The 21,912-nt window shown below is 44.3% G+C and overlaps 1 protein-coding gene across 1 annotated transcript in view; it reads left to right on the top strand.

Moving 5' to 3' along the window:
- Positions 1-21,912, top strand: part of GTF2A1L (general transcription factor IIA subunit 1 like) — an 871,572-nt gene that overhangs the window by 333,359 nt on the left and 516,301 nt on the right. The window lies entirely within an intron of this gene.

The following is a 21,912-nucleotide window of genomic DNA, read 5'->3' as shown; positions in this document are numbered from 1 at the left end:
GTACAAGTTAAAGGAACAACACGTACATCTGTGTGGGTAATAGGGTGAGTCAGGGCAATAGGAGTCATAGTTTGGGTATTAGCGGGATCAGGGCGTGATTTTGGGGGAATACAATCTTTGGTTTTACTATTAGTGTCACAAAAAGCAGGCGGCAGCGTAAAAATTATGGACCTCTGCTGCTCGCTCTGGATCGATTATTTGTGAGAATTGCCCTGTTGGGATGGCTGTTTAGATTCCGTACTAGGCGAGTTTCCTTAATGATTAGGGATTCTAAACGGTCTAGACGCTTCCATAGAACTGCAAAATTCTTGTCAACAAGCACTTCAACTCGGTCATGCAATGCATCTATGATATTGTCAATAGCAGTGTCCCCAAGTGTAAAATTAGAGAAAGAAGTTTGTGTGGATTCAGTCTGAATATGTACAGAATTGGTTAGAGTCTCTGATGTCTATGATGAAATTAAATCAATCGGGACACTACTGGATACTGAAACCACTAGGGCTTTCGGGCCCTGGATCCACGTAGTTAACGTAGTGCGTTGAGAGTTCAAACGTGGAGGTTGTTTCCGTTTGGGGCAAACTGGTTTAAGTATTTTCCTTTTCTTTTTTGCTCCACAGACATCTGGATTTGGGGATACATCCGTGATTACTGACGCTAGGGTGTCCCTAGAGCAGCTCTCAGAAGCGGGATCATCTATTGCCCCATGTGTTCGATTTCCTCAGCCCTCTCAGCGCTCAATGCATTCTCTCTGATTGGAAGGTGTGGGCCATGATCAGCCTGAGTAGATATACTTATTTGGTGGTCACTTATATCAATGCTCTCATTTTGTAAAGCAAAATGAGGTTTTGTTAAGCCCATGGACAGGCGCCTCTCAGTTACTTCGAATCTCGGTGCTGACTATATTCACCGCCCTCGCCAGCATACTGTCGATAATAGTGATGTTACCCGCTGCAGGAATTGGGTTACGTTTGCCCATAATATTTGTTCCCCCGGTCATTAGTCTAATATAAAGCCCCACTCACCACTGTATGAGCCAGCTGATTAGTGATGTCAGAGAGGTGGCCCGGCCCGGCCTCCAACATCACTTCGCCCGGCGCCGCCCGTGCGCGTCCCGCGACGCGGGAGCTCACTGCTCCTTATAAGCACCTCCTGGCGCTTACAATGGCGGTGGCGGCGTGCGCGCAGCGAGTGCTGCCGGGTAGTGTAGCAGTGGCGTTGGTGATGGCGGCTATGCAATTGAGGCAGGTTGCGGCAGGGCATCTGGCGCTTGTTAGCAGGCTATCCAGTAAGTGTCCCCGCTTTTCGGTAAAGCTCCCTTAACTTAACTTTTGACGGAATCAATTTATTTGATAGCCATGCTGATTCCGCAGTCCAGCTCCTCATGGCTGGCAATTTATAATTGGACCTCATCAGGTTTAATTTATTCAATAGTGTCCTCTGCCGTGGTCCCTTTGTTATGGCCTTCATTGAATTAGTAGCGTTGAAATGTAAGCACTACTTTTGACTTATAATGGGAGTATTAGTCTCCGGGTTTGAGTGTTTAATTCCTGGATGGTTTTGCAGCTGGGTAGCTGGTTTACTTTTATTTTCCATTATCTCTGTTAAAGTTTAGAGATCATAGCCCTTTTATGGGTATGTGAATTACTCGATGTGGAGTATTGGTTTGCTATTGTATAGCTCTTCAGGAGTACTGCCTTTGTAGCGCATTTGTCTCCTATAAGATCTCTCTGTTATACAGTTGTGGCATCCTCAGACTTTGTGGTATTTTTTTAAAGGACTATTCTAGTGAGCCATGAGTTCTATTTTATTCTTGTGATAACCTTTCACAGGGTACTGTTGCATTTTCACGCTTCCACAGTTTTTCCAACCCAGTGGCATTCGTGTGATATGTTTTTGCTTCTTTAGTGTACTAAGTGTTTATTTGAGTGCATCAGAACTATGAAGAAGTTAAGCAAGTTGGAAAGTTGCTTTAGTTCAGAGTTTACATTAGTTGGATGCTATTTGCTTGTGAGTTCTTCCTTTGGGATAAAGAACAGTGTCTAGTAAAGACATGTTTATTATCCTCAAAGGCAGGCAATACTTATTCATGCATAATGTTGTGGTACGGTATATGGCGGCCAAAGGATTGCGATTGGTCCCAAAGTTATCACAAGTTTTGTGCATTCATCCATTCAGTTTTGCAAACTATTTTTGGGATGTTGATCATATATGTAGTTCTCTCTGATCTACCTTCTCTGTCTTCTAGAAGGGATGTACTTATGTCTTTTAACATTTCTCACTTGGTGAGGATTCATGACTGATATTCTTGTTTTCAATTATTCCTATTGCCAGACAACAATTTTTTATGCTAAATCACCTATAGTGTTGTGGTGGTGGTTTAGTACCTTTCCCTCTTTTTTCTTTGGGTGGTGTAATTTTTACCACATTTCTTATTTCAGAGACGGGTATATATGTTGATAAACGGATATTAGGAGTGGGCGAATTTTGCGTACTTGCGCTATGCAAACCTCCGCGAAACGGTAAAAAATCTCTGTGAGTACGCAAATGTTCTGCGATCACTCGGAATTGCTTGTTCCGCGTGTTCGCGATGCTTTTTTTCTGTTGGCGAACGCTGTTTGCGTGCTCTGGGAGAAATATCTTGCGAACACACATTTTGATAGCCCAAAAAAGCAAAAAATTCTGCAAAGCCGTGGATCGCGGAATTTTCGGCAATTCAGTGTTCTCCGTGGAGCACGAAATGACCCAAATGCCGAGAGCGGAACAGAATTTACCGCCCAGGCCTAACGGATATACATATGAAGATGTGATGCTGCATTTTTTTATATTGTTTTGTATCACTGGTGTTGTATGTGCCTGTTGTTGACAAGGATGTAATTATATTTTGAATTGCACTTTTATGAGAGAATCTTTTTTTCGTGCCCTTTTATTTTGAGCTCATTGGGACTCAATGAAGTGTTCCTCTCTCTGACTTTAATACTGGAAGTGAGCAAGTTTTTTAGGCCCTGCGTTTTAGCAGTATTCTTTGGCCAGTAGAATTCTGAGTGGGTGAGCCAATAGGAGTATCGGGAGATACATTTCCGTATATGTTTAAAGGCATGTGTGCTGTTGATGCACGTACTTTGCATATTCCTACCGTTTAGTCTTGGGACAGGAGATTTGCAAGTTGTTTTTCTTCAAAGGAGTATATATATTTATGTGTGTGTGTGTGTGTGTGTGTGTGTGTATGTATATTACCTACTGGCGGTCGCCAGTAGGTAGTTATAGTTAAAACCTAGTTTCCATAGGAAATCCGCAACATTCTATTTGGAATAACTTTGGCGCCGGTGGACGAATCTTCGCGAATTTCTCCAAGAAAATGGCCGCTCCGTTCCGTTCTTTCCCAGAAAGTTTGGGGGTTATTCGTGAAGCGGGGGCCGAGAAAAAAGGGGGGTCCCAAACGTGTTTTCCCCATGCAATTTCCCATAGGACCTTTAGCCAGGGCTACAGCCCGAACGGCTGAACATATGATGAGTGAGTACTTTTATGCGTGACTATATAGAACTGTTGCTGAATGAGTGGATGTGTATGTAGATGGTGAAATTACTGAATAGGTTCTTGTAACTGGTATTGGTATCTCCATTTTTTTGAAAATTTTAGTTTCTATTTTTGTATGTGTGTATCAAGGGTTATATTACGCTGAGAGGAGGTCTGCCACTCTTTCACAAGGATGATGTAATTTCAGATGTCATCAGTGATGTCATGAGTAATGTCACTGACCATGTCATGAGTGATGTAATATGTGACGTCATCAGCAGTGCATTATAACGGGGGAATTTCAATGGTTTTGTATGAGTGAAATGTCCAGCTAACTAGAACATGTGTGAAACCTATGGTTTTTCAGTGAATTTGTAACATTTTTTAAATGCTAATTTTTAACTATACCGTGTGTGAAACCTGTGTTTTTTTCAGTGAATTTCTAAGGTTTTTTAAAGGCTAATTTTTTAACTATAACGTGGCTGAATCCTATGGTTTTTTCAGTGAATATATATATATATATATTCTGCAGAAGGACGTCTCTCAGCAGTCACGCAGCATTAAAGACGATGCAAAACCAGGTACTAGTGCTCAGAGGTTTATTACGCTCTCCACCACACCACCACTACGCGTTTCGGCTAAACAAGACCTTGATCACATGACAACGTTTTAGGGCGGAAGTGCTCCTTTTAAAGTGATAGATGCCAACAATAGTTTGTATTTTGCAATGGACATAGAAGACATTCTGTCTAAAATCAGTTACTGCGTAAATGCAGATAAGCACAATTGTCAGAATTAATTCATGTCAAATCTTGTTCAAAAGTATTCAAAGGTCAATGCTTACACTTAAATAACATGAATATATAGATACATAAATATTAATATAACTATATAGATAAATATAGCAGCAAAAGGGAACCAGGTATACAAAACATATAAATAAATGGATCAATAAATATGTTTAAAATTGTTAATGCGCCCCAAAAATTGCAGTTAAAATCCTAGTATGGGGAGTACACCACAAGTTTAAGATGAACCAAGATTTTTCCAACTAGCTCCCGAGTAGGTCCTAAAACGGTCTATTTTCAAATGTGCAAAAAGAAGACAAATGTGCAAACTCAGCAAAATAAATATTGGCATTGGTTTAAAAGTAAGTGCTACCAGTGTTAATAACATTATATAAAAGTGAATTGAAAATTACATTAAACAGTATGATTAGTTGAGACAGCTACTACGTTTTTGTGCGTACCATTGGCAGTTTCATAAGTGGTACTCATAAATAAGTGTGGCAGTCCCCCCCCACATTTAGACCATTGGGTGTCTTGGTGTCTAATAAGATTATATGTGTAGTTTCCAATCTCCGTAACAACAGTTTACGGTCCCCTCCCCTCCCCTCCTCTGAGGTGGAACCGTGTCAATTACAAAATACCGTAATTCAGCCTGATTTTTGTCGTGTACCTCCTCAAAGTGTCTTGCTACCGGGTACGCAGTGTCGCCGTTGGTAATGGCCCTGAGGTGCTGGAGGATGCCTTTGTGTACCCATGGTCTTGTGCTGCCCAGGTAGCGTAGGCCACAGGGACACTCCAGCACATACACTGCGTACTCGGTGCGACACGTCAGTTTGTATTTGATAGTAGTCGGAGTGTCGCTGAATTTGGTGGAGTATTCTGTTTTGCTGACTCCATTTCTGCATGCTTTACAGGATGAGCATTTCAGAAAGCCCTTACTAGAGTCTAACCACGAGCCCGTGGTCCTGATCTCAGTGCTACTTGACACCAAACAGTTGTTCAAGGTCCTGGCACGCTTGTAGGCTATGCTAGGCGCACCAGTGACCTTATTACCCAGTACCGGGTCATTTGTGATAAGTGCCCAGTTTGGTTTGACTATATTTCTAATAGTCCGATGTTGATTATTGAATGTAAAAATAAGCCTAGTTTCACTATGGGCAATGCTGACTGTGTCTTTCTTGCTCTGTACTGTATTGGACGGTGGGGTTCCTATGTCATGGATTGTATTAGACAATAGGGATGCTCTGTCTTGTGAGTTAGCTCTAATCATGGCTTTTTCAATTACCTCATTGGAGTAACCCCTCTGCATGAATCTGTTTTTGCTTAATAGTTGGGCCTCTCTACAGTCAGAATCTGAGCTACAAATCCGTTTAATGCGGAGCATTTCTCCGTAAGGGATACTCCTTATAAGATGCGCGGGGTGATGGCTGCCCGCATGAAGGACACTATTACCGGCAGTCGGTTTTCGGTAAAGTTTGGTTATATATACACATATATATGTGTGTTTGTATATATGTGTATGTGTATATATATGTGTGTTTGTATATATGTATATGTATATGTATGTGTGTGTATGTGTGTTTGTATATATGTGTATGTGTATATATATGTGTGTTTGTATATATGTATATGTATATGTATGTGTGTGTGTGTATGTGTATATATATATATATTCACTGAAAAAAACATAGGTTTCAGACCTTATATAGTTAGGAATTGGCATTTAAAAAAACTTTGAAATTCACTCAAAAAACTAAGTTTTAGGGGTGTTATAGTTAGCTGGATAATTCACTCCTACAAAACCATTGAAATTGCTCCTATATAGTTAGTTGTACTAACTATATTTCGCACACCCGCAATCCACTGCTGATGATGTCACATATTACATCATTCATGACCTGGTCAGTGACATCACTGATGACATCTCAAATAACATCACTGATGACATCACTGATGACATCATCCAGTGAATGTGGTTTGCTTTGTTATTTAAATATGCATTATATATAGCAATTTGCATTGACGAATGAGTGGATATATGAAAATAAATATTTGGATGGAGGATTTAGTAGCAGTGTAATTGACTGTTTACTTGACCAATTTATAGTGTCTCACTAAATATAGTGGATAGTGACTAAACTGTGGGAATATCTGTATCACTTTGTCAGGCGTTCCTGTCCCTGTAATTCAGGATTTTGGCTATGATTGTCCTTAGTAGAGCACCCGGTTTGGGTTTAGGGACAGGAGCTCGGTGAGCACGCTCTATGGTGAAGAATTTCGACAGATGTTTAGGTTTAAGGTGATTGAGGATTAGGTCTTCAAGAAAAAGTTCAACACTGGGACCCTCACGTTCCTCCGGAACTCCTACAACGCGTATGTTGCTCCTTCGGGCCCTCCCTTCTTGATCCTCGAGCCGAATGGACATCTGACGGTGCTGGTGCACCAGTTCGTTGACACGCTGTTCCAGTGTCGTAGACGCTGTCCGGAGCTTGCGGATTTCCGCCTCATTGTCTTGGCTTTCTCGGAGGTCTTTTTTGAGGTCCGCCCGTAGTAGATTCACCTCTATGGAGACCTTATCAATCTTGGTTTCCAACGTGGCGTCAAGCGTCTGGATGGCGGACAGAATGGAGGTCAGGGAGGGTTCTTTGGTCCCAGGTTGCTCGCCCATGGAGGCGTCCGCTTGCGGTGCCACCTTTTACACCGTGTATATGTCCAGCTTGTTGGACTGAAAGGTAGTCGTCTGCTTCGGCCTCATGATTGCACAGTGGGTCTCCCACCAGCTGGCTCCCACTTCACAGGCCCTGCGTGGAGTTAGGCCGACGTAGGGGTCCCTGGGTCTTTCCCTCGTGGTCTCGCCACTAATGCCACGCCGGTCAGAGTGCTGTGCACCAATATGAAGAGGCCCCAGAAAAAGGTGAGCTGTAAGAACGCCTCTGATACGACCACACTCCCTCCGGCGCGGTGAAAGGCCGTTCCTCAAATGTTCCCCAGGGGCACGGCCACTTATTTATGTCCGCTAGGCTCCACGATTGAACCTCTGGTTCCTCCTCCAGGTCGCTGGTTTATGACCCAGACACGGCCACGCTGGGTGCACAGCGGTCACAGAGTCTCTCCGGTGGATCCGCGCCCCCCGGGGAGGGCCTTGTCAGCAGGTCGGTCACCCGGTCCCGGCCCGACCAGGCCTGAGAACCGGGGCCTTGATTTTAGGGCAGGGCCGCCCGGAGAGCACCAGCAGCGTCAGCTGGCAGCCGGCGCTCGACCGGAGTCCCGCAGCTCCACTTCAGCCGGTCCGATTCGCACCGGGGCAAAGCCGCCGCGCTCTGCCTCAGTCCCGCAGGTCAGTCAGGGCGTGGGGCAGGCGATGAGCGGATATTAACGGGATGGAAGGCTGCGGCTCCGGGGAGCTCCGAGTTAAGCAGCCATCTTCGTTGGCGCTTGGCACGCCCTCCATAAGTAAGACTGTTAGGGCTCTAGTTGTTCTTTAGAATATTCTGGGACATTCTGTCATTGGGCTATACTTGGGCTACATCTGGGGGATATTTGTGCTACATTTGGGCTCTTTTGTCTCTGGTGGCCATCTTGGAGACTTATTTGTTATGAAGTTTCCTAATTTCCTCATTTACTACAGTCTCCTCAGTAGGAAATACTTTCAGTTTTCTACTTTGATTCTATCAAGATGGCATTCAGATGTGACACACATTTGCCATAAATTCTGAATGTTAGCACGCTAGTTGCTTATTAGATCACTGTAGTAAAGCTACTGCTCACCAGGGAAGTCTGCTGCTGGTATTGAAAGTGCATTTTTCAGTCTGCATGTCAGAATTTTTTACCGAAATAGAAGAGGATTTGAGAAGTCACTCAAAATGATCCCTAATTTTTCTTTCTGAAGCACTAATCATACTTTCTATGGCAAAATGAACCCCCTCATTTTGTTCCTTTTTAAATTAAATGTTTTCAGACTTACCACTTCATTCCAATCAAGATGGCTTCTGGTGTGCCATACTTTTGTCATAAGTAAGACTGTTAGCGCTCTAGTTGTTCTTTAGAACACTCTGGGATATTCTGTCATTGGGCTATACTTGGGCTACATTTGGGTGATATTTGGGCTACATTTGGGCTCTTTTGTCTCTGGTGCCCATCTTGGGAGACTGCATGTCAGAATATTTTAATGAAATAGAACAGGATTTGAGATGTCACTCAAAATGTGTCCTAATTTTTCTTTCTGCAGCACTAATCATACTTTCTATGGCAAAATATACCCCCTCTTCTGATAGATACATCTGCCGTGTGGATTCCTCACCTTGTGAATATCCCCTTGCGTCAGCAACATTCGGAAATTCTTTTCGTAGCCGCGCGCCGACGTGGACTTGGACGTCATAGAGACACGGCCTCGCACACGACTCCGCTGACGTCACCGACGCCTGTAATAGGCTCACGCCGGCGTGATGACATCGGTTCCCTTTTTTCCGCGTCGTCGACGCTAACGGTTATCGGGAATCTCAGTAGCCAACTGGTACTTTGTTGCCTTTTTGTTACCATTTTCTGCTTCACTGTATCCTGTCTCTTCGACAATGTCAACAAAGAAGACCGGCTTCAAGCCCTGCAGGGAGTGCGGAAAAATGATGTCTATTACCGACCCGCACGATGACTGCATCTGGTGTTTAAGTTCAGACCACGATGTCGATGGATGTTCCTCATGTAAGAAGATGAACCCTAAGGCCCGAGGGAAAGAGAGACCAAACTCCTGGTGGCAAAGCTGAAGGCTGGAAAAGGAAGATCTGGAGTTCTGGACTTTTTGGTTCCGTCCAGAGGTGTCAGGGTACAACACCCGAAGACCCCGGAGTTCCACCTGCCTTGGTGCACAAATGAACAGAAACACGGGCTTCTCGATGGTGGCGTCAAAGACCAAAGGTTTATTACTGCAGGGACACAGAAGTCACAGAATCTGCACACGGGCAGAGACTAGGAGCCTGTTCGATTTGTACAAAGAGGGCTGCTCCTTATATACGGTTTTTTATGCTAGAGGCAAATTCTTTACATGTAATACATTCCCAAAACCTTTGTGTCTAAAACAATAAATATTTGACGTTACACAGGAACCGTCGATAATATCTGAGGCCAAACATTGCGAAGAGAGGGGTTCCCACTAGTTTGTCACAATTCCCTGTCAATATTGCATTCAGGACCCGGACCGCCTCATCGTAAAGTTCGTTACCTCCCCCTAATAAAGATTCAGAAAGAAAGAAACAGAGCCAGGTGTGGAAGATAGAAAAGTGGGATAAGGGATATTTGTGGGTTGTAAATGGGCAAGGCTACCGGCTTTGGCCGCCTAATCATGATCAGGTACAATGGACATGAAGACCAGTTTGGCAGGACTGGCCTCGGGCAGAGGAGGCAGCCTTTGTCGAGTCATGCAGCTACAGCGTGGTCTGGTTTAAGGTGCACGTGCCATGTAAGAGGTGAATCTCCGGCTAAGGCTACGTGTCCTTAATCAAAGTGGAGTGAATGAAGTGATCAGATGCTATTGCATATGTGAGGGCAAGGAAACACAAAATGGCGGCCATGATCTAAGATGGATGCCGTGGGTATATCAGAAATATGTCAATGGAAGGAGTGCTCTTGCTCGTAGCGTAGCGAAAACACTAGGATATACTAAATGGATCATTTGCGGTTCACTGATACCAATATTAGGTATTTCCGACAAACTTGAAAACACGGGTTCAAGTCGTCACGGAACCGTCACGGAACCTCAGACCCTCCTTTTGCCCTTACATAGGCAATTACTCAGTCTATGTCAGAATCTAGTTCTATGCTCATTAGGTCAGTGACATGTTGTTGTATCATCATCCTTTCTCGTGTCTTTTCTCCAAACGCAGGTGGTTTTCTGAGACAAGTCGTAGCACAAAGACTACACAAAGCAGGACCACACTGGATAATCAGACAACATGAGAATAGGAATACTAGGATGACACCAATGACCATTAGAACCTTCCATCCCCACGCTGAGATCAGAGTCCAAAACCACTCCATGAAGGACCAGTTTCCTTTGTCTACATGTATGGAGTCTGAAATCTTGTGCAACTTAGAGATCGCCTCATAGACTGTTGGAGCATTATTAGGAATAAAGACACAGCAGCTCGATTGGATCATTCTGCATACCCCACCTCGATCTGCAAGTATAACGTCTAGAACCATACGGTTCTGCAACGTCATGAGCCTATCCGCCTGAAGCTCAGCTGTCAGATTGCTAAGGGCACCAGCAGTTTCAGTAATAGTAGATTCAACTACCCGTGTTAGCTGACGTATGTTTCTACTATTGGCCATAGGTCCCCAGAACGGAAGGAAGCCTTTGAAGAAGTCTCCAGCTTCCTGACCAGCGGTATCTTCCTTGCTGAAGACACCTCTCGCTACTCTTGTTCTGTGGTAATCAGGTGAAGCAGTGTATGTCGGAGGCAATAATCGAGCAATATAACATGATCCTGAGAAGTCGGCAGGCAACCATGTATAAGCTCTGTCTCGACAAATGAAATAGGTACCCCTAGCAGTAAGAAAGGCAGGGGAAGAGTTAGCCGGAAACACATAAGTCTCTACGCACTCACTCCTCCCTAGCTGAGCTCTCGGATTTCTCCCATTACCTTGCAAACAGACCTGACCTCGGTGAGGTACGACCCAGATTGGAGTTGAGCTTTTACGCTTGCTTTCTCCTAAACTAAGGCGATACTCTGAAGTATTCCAACTTAAATATACTCGCAATTCGTCTCTAGGGTATGATGGAGTATTATTGACGTCCTTGACCATGTCAATAATTCCCTGGACTAAAGCTTTGTTAGCAGAGTTATATTTAGTGGAACGCGGTGGACGTGGAGGATAGGTTTCAAGGGCATAAGCAAAGATGGTTTGGAAGGCCTGAAATGATCCATTATAGCTGTAAGGCAAAACCAAATAGGGAATACCTTTATCCATAGTGTGAGGTATCAAGCCACATACCCAGCAGTCTGTAGTGTTAACTACCAGTTGGTGTTGGTGCAAGAGCTGTACAAAAGTGTTGTTGGTGAATTCTGAGCGTCTGGCTTGCTCATGTTCCGGAAACGAGTGAAAAGAGTGTATAGAAGAAACAGTAGAAATAGCAGGATCAAGGGGAGGTACTGTAGAAACTGGCACAAAAATCAAATTTATGCTAAAGACGATTCCACCCACCAATGTTGCTAAAACAATCAAAAATGTAACGGCACATTGCATCAAGAAACATTTGCTGTGAAGAATTCTATTAAGTCTGTTTCTGCGAACGTAAATCACATTCTTTCGTTGCAGCGCAGGAAGCTCCATCTTCTACAATCCGCTCGCGACCACTGATGATGTGTACGTAGATGAAAATGCCTCTATCAGCCCTGGGAGTTCCCAGAACCAACAGAAAGATCGACCTTGTGTCAGACCCCTGCAAATTCAAACTAGGCACACAGCCACGACCCTACGGCTACCCAGACGGCAAGGCAATTTTTAAAAAAACAAACAATAGCAAACTTCCTGGCTGAAGGCAAAGGTTCAATATATCAAAATCACAATATGCAGTTGCCTGCTTTATTTGTCCTTTTTATGGCTTCTAAGGTTGTATTTCTGCTTCGCTGGTACTGTCTGATCGGAAAATAGTGTATCACTAGCAGCTGTTGCAGAGTTTAAGTTTGCAGATAGCAAAGTTTCTTCTGATGCTGGAGACAAATGTTCTGTGTTCAAAGGAGTCTTTTCAGGAGGAGAGTCAAGTTTCAAAGTGTCAGTAATCAAATCGGCATCGCTGAAAGGGATAAACTTCGGAGTGATTTCAGATTCGGAGGCACCAATTCCCTTCTTCACCCAGTCGTCGTAAGGCAGCGGCAAAGGAACACGCTTTACGTGAGAAGCGTGAATCCAGTGCTTACGGCCAGCGACACGTACGGCTGTCCTCGTTGCCAGCAGGACCTGGAAGGGGCCGATGTAGCGAGGCTGAAGATTCTTTGTCCTCGCAAAGTTTCTGACCACCACGTGGTCGCCGGGTTTCAGCTGATGCCCTGGACTCTCCGGAGGTTTTGGCAAAGCATCGAAGACCTGTTGATGAATAAGACTTAATTTAGCAGTCAAGTCGTAAAGGTAGTCTATCAACATAGGATATTCAATGGAGCAAAATTGTTTAGGCCTTGGCACACCCCAGATATTTGCCGGGCGGCCAAACACAATCTCGTATGGAGAAAGCCCTATTCTAGAATGCACTGTTGCTCTCGTTGATAACAAGGCCAAAGGAAGTGCGTCTGGCCAGGCTAAACCTGTGGATGCTTGTATTTTGGCTATCTTAAGCTTCAGAGTGCCATTGTAACCCTCGACTAAACCAGCAGATTGGGGATGGTTTGCACTATGGAATTTTTGTTTCAATCCTAGACCGGCACACACACTCTGCATAACTTTCCCTATAAACTCACTTCCGTTATCTGACCATACAATCCGTGGCATTCCATACCTAGGGAAAAATTCCTTGAGAAGAATTTTGGCAGTCGATAGGGCAGTGTTGTCCTTCAGTGGGTATGCTTCTATCCACCTGGAAAAAGCACAAACTACCACCAGGACGTATTTTAAATTGTTGCAGCGTTCCATGTGAATGAAGTCCAACTGAATCACTTCAAAGGGGCAGGAAGGAGGAGCAAAATGACCAGCTGGAGTTGGAGTTCCCTTGCCAGGATTATGCATCAAGCACACCATACAATTTTTCACCACTCTCTCTGCACACTTACTGATTCCCCCATTCTTCCAGACCGGAGCCAACATCTTACATATCCCTTTAGAACTTATATGCGCCACTCCATGCGCCATCGTCACTACTGCAAGCACATATGCATCAGGCAACATCCAACGCTGCTGTTCTGTCAAATCAATCCAACATCCATTCGAGTCCAACTTGCCCGTACTTTCTCTCCATACACGTTTCTCTTCCTCAGTCGCTTCTTTCTGAATCTCTTTCACACTTTCCATAGTGTCCTCACACATTCCAGACTCAGCAATCCATCTTGCAGACGTAGCAACGTACATTCTACTCATCGTGTCTCTAGCTGTCTGTTTAGCAGTTTCATCAGCAAAGGCATTCCCACGACCAACATCATCCGTGATTGCTTTATGAGCACTGCACTTCACAATCGCAACTTCAGTCGGCAAGGTTAGAGATTCCAACAAGTCGTTAACTAGCTGACCATGTTGGATCTTAGTCCCATGGGACGTAATGAAACCTCTTTCTCTCCACAACCGGCCAAAACTATGGGCCACGCCAAATGCGTACTGACTATCTGTAAACACATTCACTCTCTTTCCCTTAGCTAAAACACACGCTCTCGTTAGAGCTATTAATTCTGCAGCTTGGGCAGAATTCTGACTCACTCTTGCAGTCTCCACAATCGTCTTCAAAGTCGTTACCGCGTAAGCAGCAGTCACATCACCATTCTCCAATTTAAAACATGACCCGTCCACATATAGCGTACCATCTGGGTCGGATAGGGGAGTATCTTTTAAATCGATACGTCCTTTTGTCTCTTCCTCCGTTTTGAAATAGCAGTCATGTGGCTCAGAATCACTCGACTCTTGATCAGTCGGCAACAATGTTGCTGGATTCAATACATTGCATCTTTTGATCTGAATATGACTCGCTAATAATGTCAGCTCGTAACCAGATAATCTCGCACTAGTAAGGTGTTGTGTCTTCGTTCGGTTCATGAGTGTATCCACTGCATGAGGACCCATGACCACTAGCATATTATTCATCACCAAACCAGCAGATTGTCGAATGGAAGCCGCAGCTGCCGCTGTAGCCCTCAAACAACTAGGTAACGCTCTGGCTACCGGATCTAATGTTGATGAAAAATACGCACAAGGGCGTTGTTTATCACCAAACTTCTGTGTCAGAACACTCAACGCGCAACCTTCTCTTTCGTGAACGTAGAGCGTGAATGGCTTGCTGTAATCAGGTGTACCCAATACAGGAGCTGAACACAATGCTTTTCGTAATTCAGTAAAACTCTCTTGGCATTCATCAGACCATGGCACCGGACTCGGAACATTTTTCCCAGTCAAAGCTACCAATGGTTTCGCTAACAGAGAAAAATTTGGGATCCACTGCCTACAGTAAGAGGTAATACCTAGGAAGGCACATACTTCTCTTTGTGTGCGTGGAACACTCATCTGCGTAATTGCTTTTATTCTTTCTGGGGTCAACTTCCTTCCCTCCTTTGACAAGAGGTGACCTAGGTAGGTCACTTCTTGGCAGCAGTATTGCATTTTGGAAGGTGACACCTTGTGATTTAAATTAGACAAATGATGCAATAACGAAATCGTAGCTGCTTTGCAAGTTTCCTTGTCATCGGCGGCCACTAGAAGATCGTCTACATACTGTACTAGAGCAGAACCTGGAGGAAGGACAAAGGAATCTAACTGGCTTTTTAATGCTTGACTGTAAATAGATGGGCTCTCACAATAGCCTTGTGGAGCGCGTTTAAATCTGAAACTGCGACCTCCTAAACAGAAGCCGAAAATATCCCTACTTTCTTCGGCTATCGGAATGCTAAAGAAGGCATTCTTTAGGTCAATAACTGAGAACCATGTAGCTGTAGCAGGTATCAATGTTAACAAGGCAGTAATGTCTGGCACTACAGGAAACTGCGGAATTACAATCTTATTAACTTCTCTAAGGTCTATGACAAACCTATAAACTGGAGGTTTTGTAGGGTCAGTTCTCTTCAGAATCGGTAATACAGGACTGTTACAGACATTTCCTCTAGTTTCTTCAACTACACCCTTCTTAATCAAGTCTTGCACAATCAATAAAAGTGCACGTTCACCTTCACTTGATATTTTATACTGGGGAATTCTTGGAAATTTCACATTTGCTTTCAAAGTTACTACATACGGTGGAATTTCTAGGAGACCTACATCATTAGGACCAGTCGCCCAAAGAGAATCAGGGAGTGAACGTAGCTCCGGCGGGAGTGCGTCCATTGACAAGTACATCGGAGAAGTGATATTTTTACCCAACGTAAGCTGTACTCCCTCCGGAGAACAGTACAATGTCGCATATAGTCGTTTTAACAAATCTAAACCAAGCAGATTTTCATTACAACCTGTCGTCAAAATCAGGGGTGCTTTCAATTGGCACGGTCCAACAGAAATAGACAAAGGACCAGATATCGGGTTGTAAACAGGGGCGCCTGAAAAACCTACGGAAACATTTGTTGAGCCAGACAAAGGTGCGCCAGGGAGTTTCGCATGAATGATAGAACTTTTTGCGGCACCAGTATCCAACAGAAACGGTTCAACTACACCTGATGTTGCTACTGCGACATAAGGCCCACTCTGATCCACTGGAACTGATACTACTCCCTCTCTCTGTCCATGGCTGTCCTAGTACCCATTTTGTTGAAAACCCTCATCTACTTCACAATAATCTTCAACAAGATATTGCTGAGATCTATTTTGCTGAATAGATTGTCCATTTCTCTGATCAAAGTGATTGGAGGGACGATCATTCGTTTGTGGAGGCATAGCACCTCGTCCTCGTCCTCTAGAATTCTGCACAAAACCACCACGACCTCTCTGAGCTGCTGCTGCATTATTTTGCGCTAAGATCGGACATTCATTTTTATAGTGACCCTCTTTCTTGCAGTACGCGCACTGATTCCATTGATATTGAGGTCTTGATGTACTATAATCTGTCTTTTGGTATGAGTTTTGCTGCGTATTAGTCTGATTCGCGCGAGGCGGATACGCCTGCTGCAAAAGAACTTTAGTTTTTAAATCTTTCGTTTTCTTTTCTGATTTTTCCTTTTCCTCTTTATCCCTATTTTCGTAGTACTGCGCAGTCGCAAGTATTTGCGCTGTCGTAGATACAGCCCATGCACTTTCTGAGTCTTTTAATTTATTGCATAATTCAGGTAACAAATTATGCACAAATTTATCGACAAACAATCTCTGTCCTCCTTCTGTACTCATGTCCTGACCACTATGATCTACAAAAGTCTCTTCGAACCTCGTGAAGAAGTCCGAGACACTTTCGTCTTTCTTTTGCCTACATGCTGACAACTTGTCCCAATTAACACGCAATGCTGGCATCAGAGTCTTCATTAGATCAATTATTCTACCTGGCAGATTAGCGATCAAGGGTTCGGGTTTCGCACCACCTATTTGTTGATTATCTGCTGCAGTGATAGCTGCCCAATCACCACCTAAAGCAGCCTGATGATCCTCTCTACGAATTTTAGCCCACACTGGTTGTGGAACTACATTACCAAACAACATATCAATGTCGGCTAAGTTCATTATACAAGCCTCAACTGTCTGTGTTAATTCCTTGTAATATCCGGCTGGATTCTTACGCGGATCTGGCAAGGCCTGTTTCACTGCTAACACTTCTGCTCGTTTCCATGGAATGTGTATCCACACTCGTTGGAACTGTGCTGGAGCAGCCGCAATACCTGCATTATCATCACGTTGTATTGCTTCGCGCCAAATTGGAGGAACCTCCCTCATAGGATATTGGCGACTTAGCTTCATTTTACCTTTCTCTAAATCTCTCGGCGAACGAAGAGATGGATCATTCCTAAAACTTAAAATGAGTTCCATCGCTTGCTTTATTTTCTCACCCACTATCATTCCAGCAGCAAACTCCTTTTGAACCCTAATTAAATCTTCCAAATCTGATTCGACATCGTCTTCTTCTATCTCTTCACGTAACAACGAGCACATCTCATCAAAGACGTATCGTTGCGTTGGTTCTCCCCACTGCATAAATGTGTCTAACACATCTCTCGTACTATATCTTCTACCCTTCGAAATCCATCTGAGAGCCGTGGAATCTAAAACTCCCCGTTCCTCAGTACTCGGAAGCTGACTCCGTCTCTGTACAGAGTCAGGAGTAGGAGTCTTAATCAAAGTTTTATATATAGGAGACAGCATATTAGTAACCGAATCAGTGATTCTTCGACGAACAGAAAGTGGAGTTAGTACACTCGCAGACATAGAAAATGCAGTGGAGGTAGGAATAGATGAGGAAGCAGTAGGAGTATCGAGAAAAATAGTTTCTGGAGCAGTAGGTACAGAGGTAGGTATAGGGGCTGGCAGTGTAGAAAGAGGAGGAGCTGTAGGAACATTCACATTCATCACAGGAAGTACAGGAACTTGATTCTGAGGGATAAGAGCAGGAGCACCAGGTTGTCCAGCAACCGGCAATTGAACATTCGGAACGAGTGGAGCCGTAGCACCTTGTGCATACGGTGGAGGTGACCGTAACAGATAAGATAGCAGAGGATCGTTTTCGGAGTCCTCCAGTATCTTAGCCATTTTCGATGGCAAGGCAGGATAGCACTTGTCAATCGCTAAGTTATGCTCTCTAATGGCTACATCTATGGCCTTCTCACACTCGTTAGCCTGCAACTGTTTAGTCGCTTGCTCTAGAGTTAACTCTTCTTGTTCTTTCTGCTCTTTCTTCAACCTTCTCATTTCTCTCTGTTTGGATTCTTTCCGCCAATAACGGAAGGAATCAAACATTGCCGGCCGGGCTTTCTTCTTGAACAATTTCGCTTCTAAGTTATCGAGAATCTCTTGTTCAAAACTTCCATGCAGTGGCCAACTAAGGACACCATCCTTCTTACAATAGCGGACCCATATCTCATTATAAGTTATAGGACCCACGCCATATTTGCAATATAAATCATATAGGGGAGTCCCAATCGGAGGAACCAGACAAGAGTCCTCCAATCGCGAGTCACTGTTGCAACTAAAACAAGACAACATTTTCCGACTTACCATTTTCGGTCCGGAACACAAAACAAACAAAACACGGAACAAATATGTGCACTCGAACCAAGAACTTAGGCCTACCAAAACGAACTGATGTATCGATACCCAAAACTAAACCAAATAGATTATCGTAACTAGAACAACCAGTGATAATCTAACAAAACCAAACCAAACCAAGAACCGATCAAGGATTTTTAACAATCCTCACAAAGTAACCAGCTAGCTATCACTAAATACTTAACTGAGTCACTGAAGACGTCACCAAGGAGAAACCCGTCACGTTTCGCCGTACTAAGGACTGCACCACTTCGGGTCCAAGACAGGGCGACGGTCAAGGCAACGGCCCACTGCAGCCGTCCTGAACGGGAAACCCTCGTGGAAGAGAACTTCGGGCCACTTTTGCGATATGCCGGGATCGATGAAGTGGGGCGCCTCCCTCAGGAATCTTCACACGAAGCTTCTCGAACTCTTCAGGCTTTTGGACCGGTACCGAATGACGTCGCCCCACGTTGGGCGCCAATTGGAGTTCTGGACTTTTTGGTTCCGTCCAGAGGTGTCAGGGTACAACACCCGAAGACCCCGGAGTTCCACCTGCCTTGGTGCACAAATGAACAGAAACACGGGCTTCTCGATGGTGGCGTCAAAGACCAAAGGTTTATTACTGCAGGGACACAGAAGTCACAGAATCTGCACACGGGCAGAGACTAGGAGCCTGTTCGATTTGTACAAAGAGGGCTGCTCCTTATATACGGTTTTTTATGCTAGAGGCAAATTCTTTACATGTAATACATTCCCAAAACCTTTGTGTCTAAAACAATAAATATTTGACGTTACACAGGAACCGTCGATAATATCTGAGGCCAAACATTGCGAAGAGAGGGGTTCCCACTAGTTTGTCACAATTCCCTGTCAATATTGCATTCAGGACCCGGACCGCCTCATCGTAAAGTTCGTTACCTCCCCCTAATAAAGATTCAGAAAGAAAGAAACAGAGCCAGGCGTGGAAGATAGAAAAGTGGGATAAGGGATATTTGTGGGTTGTAAATGGGCAAGGCTACCGGCTTTGGCCGCCTAATCATGATCAGGTACAATGGACACGAAGACCAGTTTGGCAGGACTGGCCTCGGGCAGAGGAGGCAGCCTTTGTCGAGTCATGCAGCTACAGCGTGGTCTGGTTTAAGGTGCACGTGCCATGTAAGAGGTGAATCTCCGGCTAAGGCTACGTGTCCTTAATCAAAGTGGAGTGAATGAAGTGATCAGATGCTATTGCATATGTGAGGGCAAGGAAACACAAAATGGCGGCCATGATCTAAGATGGATGCCGTGGGTATATCAGAAATATGTCAATGGAAGGAGTGCTCTTGCTCGTAGCGTAGCGAAAACACTAGGATATACTAAATGGATCATTTGCGGTTCACTGATACCAATATTAGGTATTTCCGACAAACTTGAAAACACGGGTTCAAGTCGTCACGGAACCGTCACGGAACCTCAGATCTTCGAGGTCTCGTTTTCGAAGGTCGAGATTGAGATCGAAGTCAAGATCCAGATCTCGAGAGGGGTCGTCTTCAAGGTCCGCTACAGACCATGCTTCGAAGTCGAAAAGGAAACATAAGAAGAGGAGGCATGAGTCCCGACGTTGTTCCGGTAAGGAGTCGGGGTCGAGGTCGAGGTCACCGAAGCAGGTGCGTTCTAAGGTGGTTACACTGGAAGTCTCAGACCAGAAGGTGAGGCCTCGCCTTCAGAGTCGCGGCTGCAGTCCCCGACTCCGGCTTCGAATCCGTCTCCGGCCCGAGATGAAGAAGAGGTTCAGGTGGATGTGGGTTCTACGCCTGCCGAAGAGCCGAATCCAATCCCTCCTCAAGACCAGCCTGGGGGTTTACAGCCACCCTTTCCAACCCCAGGCCAGGACCCATCGGCGTGTCTGAACGCTATGTATGGCGTCTTTTCAAGGGCATGGTACCCCTCTGGCGCACCTTCGGGTCCCATGGGTCCTCTGGCTTTCAATCTTTGAGTCCCTCAGTCCTATCCTCCTGCTCCATTCAGGGATGTGGAATTCCTATAGCCCGACTCCCGGGACATATTGTTTGGGGTCAAGGGCAACAAGTTTTCAAGTGTATTTTGTCCTTGGGACAAGTAGGTCCAATCCCCTACAGCACAAACCCTTTGTCAGCCAGTTTACAGTATCACTTTATGGATCTGGAAAGGGGTCTGCAGTTAAGGTAATATTTGTGTCCATGTGTTCAATGCTGTTCAAGCTTGTATTTATGGTTCATTAATGCAAAGCCTTTATTATTAGGGTGAGAACTAAAAGTAAACACTGTAAGCTCGGCCTGCGCTACTGACGGTGGTTTCAGTATAAATGTGTATACACGTTTTAAAAGTTTAGTAATATGATGTATAATGCTCCCAGAATGCTCTCTTATTATATGCAAATATTTGCCGAAGCTTCAAAGCAAGAGTGATGATTCTTTGCTTTCAAAATAAAATGTTTTAAAAAAAATGCAAGTAGGAAAAAAAAAAACATTTTGCTACTGTAAGATTTTAGGTACCATATCTTTGCAGCATCATTTAGCAACATGTTGATGTATGCTTGTATTTCCCCACAAATATTCATAATTGAAAATCAGTGTAACCAGTTTAAATACGATTACCGGAAACAAAAATAAACAAGCATTGACAAAGCCAGTAGGTCTGAAATTGGTGGTCAGCCTTTTGGTTATGTCAATGCGTGACTTTTTCAGGCATGGTTTTTGTAAAACAATATCCGTGCGGGAGCTGCTGGGCCCTCACCATTCTAACAAGCATTGGCAAAAGCAAAAATTGTTTTTGGTCTCAAAAAGCATACATTGCCACAGCAGTTCCGGGCACTGAACAAAACTTTTGTGCAAATATGCTCCTTGTCAAAGAGCAGAATACTGTCACTGACAGTGAAGCCATCTGATAGACGGAGAGAAAAAGAAAGAAAGAGAGAGAGAGACAGAATGTTATTAAACACATTAGGTCATGGTTAACACCAGGCCTAATTAGAAGCCCAATTATTAATGAGTCTCAAAAGTGCATCTATGGAATACATCCTTGCATTAAGTGCACATATACAGTTTCAATGAATGTACAAGAATTTACAAAAGTAGGCAAAGAAATAGTACTCCTAGAAATTATTTGTGAACTGCGTTTTAGCATGAGCTCATGTGCATGTGTAGATTGGCTCATGTGAAAATCTTAATGTTTCAAGTTCACTTTTCCTCTAACCACTTTTTTCCCAACCCTGGAATAATTTTTACATCTGCGACTGTTAGGAGTAAATTTCCAACCTTTTTTTAGTACGGGAAAAGGTTCTAAAAGAGTTGGTGCAAACCCAACACACACGTTAGTAGGTTTGCACTGACTCAAAAGGGCATTCCAACCCTTGAACTCTTTCTTACCAATACCTTCAGCCCAGTATGTAGACCTGCAGAAACGTGGCAGCATAAGGGAATTGCTAGTATGCAACCCTACAATGGTACGAGCCCTGGCATAATTAGAGAAGTTATATCAGAACTCTTATATTATTATTATTATTATTATTATTATTGCATTTATTGAGCGCACAGCTACCCGGAGGTTTCCCGGCGCTTGCCTTGGGAACCCGTCCTGGCTTTTCCCTGTGAGATAGCCCCTACAGGGCATCCCCAAGGTGAAAGCCAGGCATCCCGCCGCAGGGGGGCCGTTGTGGAGATTAAGCAAGCTTAATGCCCAGAGTTGCAGAGTGAGAACCCATGATTAGAGCAGGCACCGAAGCGAGAATTATCGAGTCCGTGGACATTTGAGC

This window comes from Lissotriton vulgaris, chromosome 6 (genome assembly GCF_964263255.1).
Source record: "Lissotriton vulgaris chromosome 6, aLisVul1.2, whole genome shotgun sequence".
Classification (NCBI taxonomy): domain Eukaryota; kingdom Metazoa; phylum Chordata; class Amphibia; order Caudata; family Salamandridae; genus Lissotriton; species Lissotriton vulgaris.
This window is presented reverse-complemented; position numbering and strand designations above follow the sequence as displayed.